We start from the raw sequence: 10,201 nt of genomic DNA on the forward strand, positions 1-10,201 counted from the left end.
TTACACAAAAGAAAGTTTAAATCAAAAAAGAAATTAAAAATATTCTGGAAGCTGTATATAGGGTGATTTGAAGAAAATAAAAAGGATCAGATCAGATCAATCGCTCAGTCGTGTCCGACTCTTTGCAACCCCATGAATCGCAGCACGCCAGGCTTCCCTGTCCATCACCAACTCCCGGAGTTCACTCAGACTCATATCCATCGAGTCAGTGATGCCATCCAGCCATCTCATCCTCTGTCGTCCCCTTCTCCTCCTGCCCCCAATCCCTCCCAGCATCAGAGTCTTTTCCAATGAGTCAACTCTTCGAATGAGGTGGCCAAAGTACTGGAGTTTCAGCTTTAGCATCATTCCTTCCAAAGAAATCCCAAGGCTGATCTCCTTCAGAATGGACTGGTTGGATCTCCTTGCAGTCCAAGGGATTCTCAAGAGTCTTCTCCAACACCACAGTTCCAAAGCATCAATTCTTCGGCGCTTAGCCCTCTTCACAGTCCAACTCTCACATCCATACATGACCACAGGAAAAACCATAGCCTTGACTAGACGAACATTTGTTGGCAAAGTAATGTCTCTGCTTTTGAATATGCTATCTAGGTTGGTCATAACTTTCCTTCCAAGGAGCAAGCGTCTTTTAATTTCATGGCTGCAGTCACCATCTGTAGTGATTTTGGAACCCAGAAAAATAAAGTCTGAAAAGGATAGTAGCTAGAAAATACTATAGTAAGTATACACGTGCGGTGATAAAAGTGAAAATGAAAGTTGCTCTGCTGTTGCTGCTGCTAAGTCGCTTCAGTCGTGTCCGACTCTGTGCGACCCCATAGACGGCAGCCCACCAGGCTCCCCTGTCCCTGGGATTCTCCAGGCAAGAACACTGGAGTGGGTTGCCATTTCCTTCTCCAATGCGTGAAACTGAAGTCACTCAGTCATGTCCGACTCTTAGCGACCCCATGGACTGCAGCCCACCAGGCTCCTCCATCCATGGGATTTTCCAGGCAAGAGTACTGGAGTGGGGTGCCATTGCCTTCTCCAGTCATGTCGAACTTTTTGTGACTCCATGGACTGTCCTTGGAATTCTCCAGGCCAGAATACTGATTGGGTAGCCTTTCCCTTCTCCAGGGGCTCTTCCCAACCCGGGGATCAAACCCAGGTCTCCTGCATTGCAAAGCAGATTCTTTACCAGCTGAGCCACAAGGGAAACCGTAAGGTAAGCCTGAGAATACCGTAGTGGGTAGCCTATCCCTTCTCCAGGGGATCTTCCCAACCCAGGAATTAAACCGGGGTCTCCCGCGTTGCAGGTGGATTCTTTATCAACTGAATTATGAAGGAAGCCTGTGGTGATAAAACCCTGGACAAATTTAGTAACTGTGAAAAAAGGAAAAAATTAGAAACAAATCGAGAACAAAGAGCACATCTAGGATTTAAATGGATAATAAAGGTAAAGAAACAAGAAGATTTAAGCATTCCAGAACTAGGAATCCACTGAATAATGCCATTAAAAACATATAAGAAAGGGGCTCCCCAGTGGCTCAGTGGTAAAGAATCTACTTGCCAATGCAGGAGACATGAGTTTGATCCCTGGTCCAGGACGATCCCACATGCCACAGAGCAAGAAACCCTGTGTGCCATAACTATTGAGCTGCATTGTAGAGCCCGGAAATCAGAACTACTGAGCCCATGTGCTACAACCACTGAATCCCTGCAGAGAGCCATGCTCTGCAACAAGAGAAGCCACCACAATAAGAAGCTGGCACACCACAAGGAAGGGTAGCCCCACTCATGCGACTAGAGAAAAGCCCGTACAGCAACGAAGATTCAGCACAGCCAAGAATCAACATATAAAAATTATTTGTAAAAATATGACAAAAATATTAAGACAGACATTATTTCTTTGAAAAGAATTATCCTTTTCTTACTCTTCTCTAGATGAGAATCTTGTTGATGCTTCATATACACGTTTACACTCTAACTTACATGTCTATCTTTAAAAACAAATATAAAAGCAGCCCTTAAGGGATACAGCTATTCAGGATGAATCAATGTATCTTTGCTGACGCCTCCCACCCCACTACCAATCTTTAATTCATCCTCCTACCAGCCAGAGTGAGCCTTTGAACATACAAATTAGATAATATCGTTTCCAATTGTAATCATTTATATCTCCAATTACACCTGAAAGGAGACACAAATTTCTTTATACAGACTATTCAATTCTGCATATCCTGGCTTACTTTTCTCATCTGGAGACAGTTTTATATATTTGCTATGCTTTTATCATAGTGGCCTTCCTTCAGTTTCTGAAGCACTTTCTACTTTAGGGCCTTTGCAAGTATTATTTTCTCTGCCCAAAATACTTCTCCATACCCCTTTTCTGGTTGTAACTCAAAAGACATGTCCTCAGAGAGATCTTCCATGACCCTCCTTCCTATCTAAATTAAGCTTCTCTGCTCTTGACTTTCTCCTTGAATTCAGTGTTTTTCTGCCATAACACTTACATCAAATTGTAATTATGTATATACTGATGTATGTTTCTCAAGAGGCAGGTCAGGTGGTCTGATATTCCCATCTCTTTCAGAATTTTCCACAGTTTATTGTGATCCACACAGTCAAAGGCTTTGGCATAATCAATAAAGCAGAAATAGGTGTTTCTCTGGACCTCTCGCTTTTTTGATGATCCAGCAGATGTTGGCAATTTGATCTCTGGTTCCTCTGCCTTTTCTAAAACCAGCTTGAACATATGGAAGTTCATGGTTCATGTATTGCTGAAGCCTGGCTTGGAGAATTTTGAGCATTACTTTACTAGCATGTGAGATGAGTGCAATTGTGCAGTAGTTTGAGCATTCTTTGGCATTGCCTTTCTTTGGGATTGGAATGAAAACTGATCTTTTCCAATCCTGTGGCCACTGCTGAGTTTTCCAAATTTGCTGGCATATTGAGTGCAGCACTTTCACAGCATCATCTTTCAGGATTTGAAACAGCTCAACTGGAATTCCATCACCTCCACTAGCTTTGTTCGTAGTGATGCTTCCTAAGGCCCACTTGACTTCACATTCCAGGATGTCTGGCTCTAGGGGAGTGGTCACACCATCGTGATTATCTGGGTCGTGAAGATCTTTTTTGTACAGTTCTTCTGTGTATTCTTGCCACCTCTTCTTAATATCTTCTGCTTCTGTTAGGTCCATACCATTTCTGTCCTTTATCGAGCCCATCTTTGCATGAAATGTTCCCTTAGTATCTCTAATTTTCTTGAAGAGATCTCTAGTCTTTCCCATTCTGCTGTTTTCCTCTATTTCCTTGCACTGATCACTGAGGAAGGCTTTCTTATCGCTCCTTGCTATTCTTTGGAACTTTGCATTCAATGCTTATATCTTTCCTTTTCTCCTTTGGTTTTCACTTCTCTTCTTTTCACAGCTATTTGTAAGGCCTCCTCGGACAACCATTGTGCTTTTTTGCATTTCTTTTTCTTGGGGATGGTCTTGATCCCTGTCTCCTGTACAATGTCACAAACCTCTGTCCATAGTTCATCAGGCACTCTGTCTATCAGATCTAGTCCCTTAAATCTATTTCTCACTTCCACTGTATAATCATAAGGGCAGGTCAGGAAGCAACAGTTAGAACTGGACATGGAACAACAGACTGGTTCCAAATAGGAAAAGGAATACGTCAAGGCTGTATATTGTCACCCTGCTTATTTAACTTATATGCAGAGTACATCATGAGAAATGCTGGGCTGGAAAAAGCACAAGCTGGAATCAAGATTGCCAGGAGAAATATCAATAACCTCAGATATGCAGATGACACCAGCCTTATGGCAGAAAGTGAAGAGGAACTAAAAAGCCTCTTGATGAAAGTGAAAGTGGAGAGTGAAAAAGTTGGCTTAAAGCTCAACATCCTGAAAATGAAGATCATGGCATCTGGTCCAATCACTTCATGGGAAATAGATGGGGAAACGTGGAGAAACAGTGTCAGACTTTATTTTTTTGGGCTCCAAAATCACTGCAGATGGTGATTGCAGCCATGAAATCAAAAGACGCTTACTCCTTGGAAGGAAAGTTACGACCAACCTAGATAGCATATTCAGAAGCAGAGACATTAGGCTGTGGTTTTTCCAGTGGTCATGTATGGATGTGAGAGTTGGGCTGTGAAGAAAGCTGAGCACCGAAGAATTGATGCTTTTGAACTGTGGTGTTGGAGAAGACTCTTGAGAGTCCCTTGGACTGCAAGGAGATCCAACCAGTCCATCCTAAAGGAGATTAGTCCTGGGTGTTCATTTGAAGGACTGATGCTGAAGCTGAAACTCCAGTACTTGGCAACCTCATGCAAAGAGCTGACTCATTGGAAAAGACCCTGATGTTGGGAGGGATTGGGGGCAGGAAGAGAAGGGGATGACAGAGGATGAGATGGCTGGATGGCATCACCAACTCAATGGACATGAGTTTGGGTAAACTCTGGGAGTTGGTGATGGACAGGGAGGCCTGGTGTGCTGTGATTCATGGGATCACAGAGTCGGACATGACTGAGCGACTGAACTGAACTGATATATGTTTATTCATATAACATCTCTCTCCTTCATTAGATTGTAAGGTCAAGGAGGGCAGAAATCATGACACTTTGTACCTAGACCCTAGCATAGTACCTGCCTTCCTTAATGTAGTCAGTCACTATTTGTTGAAAGAAAGAATGAATGAGTGATGAATGAATACAAAAGAATGACTGGCACATTATAAGTGTTAGAAGTAAAAATATGCCCTAGTTCCTTCACAATAATGAACTCCAACACTTTGAGAAACTATTTTAGAACTCTTGTTAAAAGTTTAAAGAATCCATTATTCAAAACTTGATTTAATGTTTAGTAGAGCTAGTTCACGGAGAAGGCAATGGCACCCCACTCCAGTACTCTTCCCTGGAAAATCCCATGGGCAGAGGAGCCTGGTAGGCTGCAGTCCATGGGGTCACTAAGAGTTGGACACGACTGAGCGACTTCACTTTCACTTTTCACTTTTATGCATTGGAGAAGGAAATGGCAACCCACTCCAATGTTCTTGCCTGGAGAATCCCAGGGATGGGGGAGCCTGGTGGGCTGCTGTCTATGGGGTCCCACAGAGTCGGACACGACTGAAGTGACTTAGCAGCAGCAGCAGCAGAGCTAATACATTCACATGGGGCTTCCCTGGTGGCTCAGATGGTAAAAAATCTGCCAGTAATGCAGGAGACCCAGGTTCTATCCCGGGGTCAGGAAGATTCCTTGAAGAAGGGCATAGCTACCCACTCCAGTATTCTTGCCTGGAGAATCCCATGGACAGAGGGTATAGCCTAGTGGGTACAGTCCACAGGGTCACAAAGAGTCCGTCACAAAGAGTGACTAACACACACTATATATTCACATGTCTCAAAAATCAGCAAGTATTGTGGGATGGGGGAATATTTTTCCTACTATCTTCCTAGTTTCTCCAGCCAGAGCCCTGTAAATTGGATTGACAAAAAGCAGATAAACAAGAAAAAGCATACAAATTTAAATTTATTTGACATGGGAGCCTTCAAAAGGATTTAAAGACTGGAAGAAACAGTTAAACTTGGGTGATTTTATACTAGGTTTGATGAAGAGTGGGAAGTCCTGGGAAAATGTGGTAGGACAAAAAAGAATGAGCTAAGGGGTGGTAAACTGGGGGAAACTCAGCAAGTTCTGCTAAGTTCAGAAACATTCAGGAGCATCCCTTGTCTTGAAGATAAGGCTGCCCCTTTCTTCCAGGTATAGAGAGGGCACCACTCACATGAGGGTATTATGACCTGCTTCAGAATGGGGAGGGGGTGACACAGAATCCTTCCAGCACCTGCTGTTTCTATGAACTGTTTCAGGGGGAAAGGGACAGGAATTCCACACTTCCCATTCTTTGAATTCCTTCAGCTTAAAATATTCCCTGGTGGCTCAGACAGTAAAGCATCTGCCCACAATGCGGGAGACCTGGCTTCGATCCCTGGGTCGGGAAGATCCCCTGGAGAAGGAAATGGCAACCCACTCCAGTACTCTTGCCTAGAAAATTCCATGGGTGGAGGAGCCTGGTGGGCTACAGTCTACGGGGTCACAAAGAGTTGGACACGACTGAGCGACTTCACTTCACTTCAAAATATTCAATATATCAAAATGCCATATTTTGGGTAGTGTATTCTGACCCCTATAAGTGTATAACAGTCAATTGTCATTATTTTTAGTAGTGATCAGCAAATAATATCATGAACAAGGAATTATCAAATACTGAACTATTGTTTTAAGGAAAATGCAGGGTTAATTTTGGAGAAGGCAATGACAACCCACTCCAGTACTCTTGCCTGGAAAATCCCATGGACAGAGGACCCTGGTAGGCTACAGTCCATGGGGTTGCTAAGAGTCGGGCACGACTGAGTGACTTCACTTTCACTTTTCACTTTCATGCATTGGAAAAGGAAATGGCAACCCACTCCAGTATTCTTGCCTGGAGAATCCCAGGGACAGAGGAGCCTAGTGGGCTGCCATCTGTGGGGTCACGCAGAGTCGGACACGACTGAAGCAACCTAGCAGCAGCAGCAGCAGCAGGGTTAGTTTCCTATAAGACCCTGGTCATAGCATTTTAATCAACTGATTGATACATGACCTTCTTTTATGTATGATTTTGGTTAAAGACATCTTATTTAATATAATTTGTTGATTCATTAGTATTGAATTTTCAGCCAGCAGCACTATAACTCATGCCTAGACAAATCTTATCTAACACTTGTATTTCCTCTTTAAGGCACGTAACAACTTTCTCATGTTTAGGAACACTGAACACAACTAGCACTATCTATTTTAAGCAGCAAAATCACCTCGCTTCTAGAAAAGACATAAAAATGCAAAAAAAAAAAAAAGAATAAAAGGTACTAAAAAGACTTCAAAAAAAGTACTTATGTACAATAGGATAGCTTAAACAAGAAGACAGAACACAAACTTGTCCAAAGAGAAAAAGTCAATATAAGTCAGCACCTGGATAAAAAGTCACCTAAGCAGACATTGTCATAAAACTAACATATATCACATCCATTCTCCTAAGGGTTCATTTATATTTACTTGTAAGTCATTTGTTCTCCCATAAGTTCCCCTCTGTCTCTCTCTATCCCCTATTAAGATGGCATATGAACTTCACATTCTAACCACATCCTTGAGTACATTTCCTTACGAATTCCCATGCAAATATATATAATTAAATCTGTGGGTTTTTTTTTTTTCTATTGCCAATCAGATTGTTGTCAGCTTAATTTTCCGACCCCAAGTACTAGACTAAGAGGGTAGAGGAAAAGTTTTCCTTCCCTAACAATTTCAAATAACAAATAAATTGTATAAAAATTGATCAGTAGAATATAGATATGTGTATGTTAGCAGTGCTGGTGTAATATAATTAAGAATTTATCAATTTCTAGACAGCAAAAATGTTATGTTCCCTGGAGTACCTAATAGCTATTATTAAACAATTCAGAGGCATATGCAAAATGGTATTATGATTAACACTAAGAATAGTTAAAGATTGTTTGTTTTATGGTGAATATCTGTAAAAACTGAACTTCTTAGTCTCAATCAACATTTTAAGAAGCAGTAATAGATTTATCAAGAGCCTCACTTTAGGCTCAGTTTTATCAATAGTTTCATCAAGAGCCTTTTGATGAAAGTGAAAGAGGAGAGTGAAAAAATAGGCTTAAAACTCAGCATTCAAAAAACTGAGATCATGGCATCCGGTCCTATCACTTCATGGCAAATAGATGAGGAAACAATGGAAACAGTGACAGACTTTATTTTCTTGGGCTCCAAAATCAATGCAGATGGTGACTGCAGTCATGAAATTAAAAGATGCTTACTCCTTGGAAGAAAAGCTATGACCAACCTAGACAGTATATTCAAAAGCAGAGACATTACTTTGCCAACAAAGGTCTGGGTAGTCAAGGCCATGGTTTTTCCAGTAGTGAGAGTTGGACCATAAAGAAAGCTGAGTGCTGAAGAATTGATGCCTTTGAACTGTGGTGTTGGAGAAGACTCTTGAAAGTCCCTTGGACTGCAAGATCAAACCAGTCAATCCTAAAGGAAATCAGTCCTGAATATTCATTGGAAGGGCTGATGCTGAAACTGCAACTCCAATACTTTGGCCACCTGATGCAAAGAACTGAGTCATTGGAAAAGACCCTGATGCTGGGAAAGATTGAAGGCAGGAGGAGAAGGGGACAATAGAGGATGAGATGGTTGGTTTGCATCACCAACTCAATGGACATTAGTTTGAGTACGTTCCAGGAGTTGGTGATGGACAGGGAAGCCTGGGGTGCTACAGTCCATGGGGTCACAAAGAGTCAGACACAACTGAGTAACTGAACTGAACTGACTGAATAGTTTTACGTCAATGATAATTATTTTAGTTGTTTCTTCTAGTATTTACCTTCTAGATTTGTATTGCTATTTTTTACTTATCAATTTTAAATGGTATCTATATGCTTATTATTATGGTAGTTGATATTTTAGATCTCTTGCACCAACACCACCCATTTCTCCACTTTCATCCTCAGAACAGAGTCATTGATATAGTTGGTTAAACTAGTAGTTAGACATTGCATTGAAGGAGTTCAATGTGTCATTCTGGTGTATTGACTATTTTGAGTTAAAGGCACTTGAAAAACAGTGACTGCACACATGCACTGTGTCATAGTTAATATGTCATCATTAGATGGTCTAGTGACTGCCCATCTGCCAGCACTGAAATTACTTGTGAGCTCATCTCAGGAAACCAATTTTACCCTAAAATAGAGTAGTACTTGTGTTATCCTCACAAAATTCTTGGAAGAAGCAACATAAAGTAACAGAAAGATGAGGTAATGAATGTGAAAGCTCTTTGTAAACTGTTGACCTGAAACAGACTGCCAGATATTTTTCCAGCAAGATCAGATCAGATCAGATCAGATCAGTTGCTCCGTTGTGTCTGACTCTTTGCGACCCCATGAATCGAAGCACGCCAGGCCTCCCTGTCCATCACCAACTCGGAGTTCACTGAGACTCACGTCCATCAAGTCAGTGATGCCATCCTGCCATCTCATCCTCTGTCGTCCCCTTCTCCTCCTGCCCCCAATCCCTCCCAGCACCAGAGTTTTTTCCGATGAGTCAACTCTTCGCATGAGGTGGCCAAAGTACTGAAGTTTCAGCTTTAGCATCATTCCTTCCAAGATGGGTTTATTTGGGACCAGCAGAAAATTGCAATTCCAATGGTTTGCAACCAGGGCCAGCCATGTGCAAGTCCTTAAGTAGCATAGGGAGGAGAATGCTTTTACAGAGAGAAGCCGGAAGTTGGGACGGCCACGGTAAACAAAGATTCTATGACTTTTCATTGGCTGAATCCATGTAAGGAAAGAAGTGAAGTCCTTCTTCCTATTGACCTCCGCTGTCTCTCAGGGCATGAGAACTCTTCATTCTGATCTCTCAACTTCATTTAAGTGAGGCTTCTGTTTAATTGTTTACAAAACATTACGTGTAAGGGAAATAAAAAGCAAAACAATCAGACCAGGGGATTTTCACTATTTTTGACAGTGAAAACAGAGTTCTAGTCTTCATTTCTCTCTGAATTGACTGTGAGAAAATCTTTTCATATCTAGGGTGGCTGTTTTCTAACTGGTAAGGCAGGTAGACCTACCAAAAACTATGAATTACTAACATATGTCTACACTACTGACACTACTTGGATATATGCTGCTGCGTCGCTTCAGTCGTGTCCGACTCTGTGCGACCCCAAAGACGGCAGCCCAGCAGGCTCCCTCGTCCCTGGGATTCTCCAGGCAAGAACACTGGAGTGGGTTGCCATTTCCTTCTCCAATGCATGAAAGTGAAAAGTGAAAGTGAAGTTGCTCAGTCGTGTCCGACTATTCGCGAAAGATATATATAACAATCTGCAAACTAAGTTTGTATTACTAGACAATCTTTAACTACCTACCAGCTCTGAGTATTATTTTGCTTCTAAATGAGACATTAATTACATTCCAGCTATCACTGTCCCCACAGCACAGACACAGCAAAGTAGAAATATCTAGATAGGAGACTGCTAGAGCGACTGTTTCCTGAAGACACAGGAAACTGTAAGATGGGAAGGCTCGCAATATGTGGTAGATCCCATAACAAAATCAAAAGTGTGAAAACAATCAGAAATTAACATGATTAATTAAATGGCTG

Source organism: Bos indicus x Bos taurus, chromosome 3 (assembly GCF_003369695.1).
Source record: "Bos indicus x Bos taurus breed Angus x Brahman F1 hybrid chromosome 3, Bos_hybrid_MaternalHap_v2.0, whole genome shotgun sequence".
Taxonomy (NCBI): Eukaryota; Metazoa; Chordata; class Mammalia; order Artiodactyla; family Bovidae; genus Bos; species Bos indicus x Bos taurus.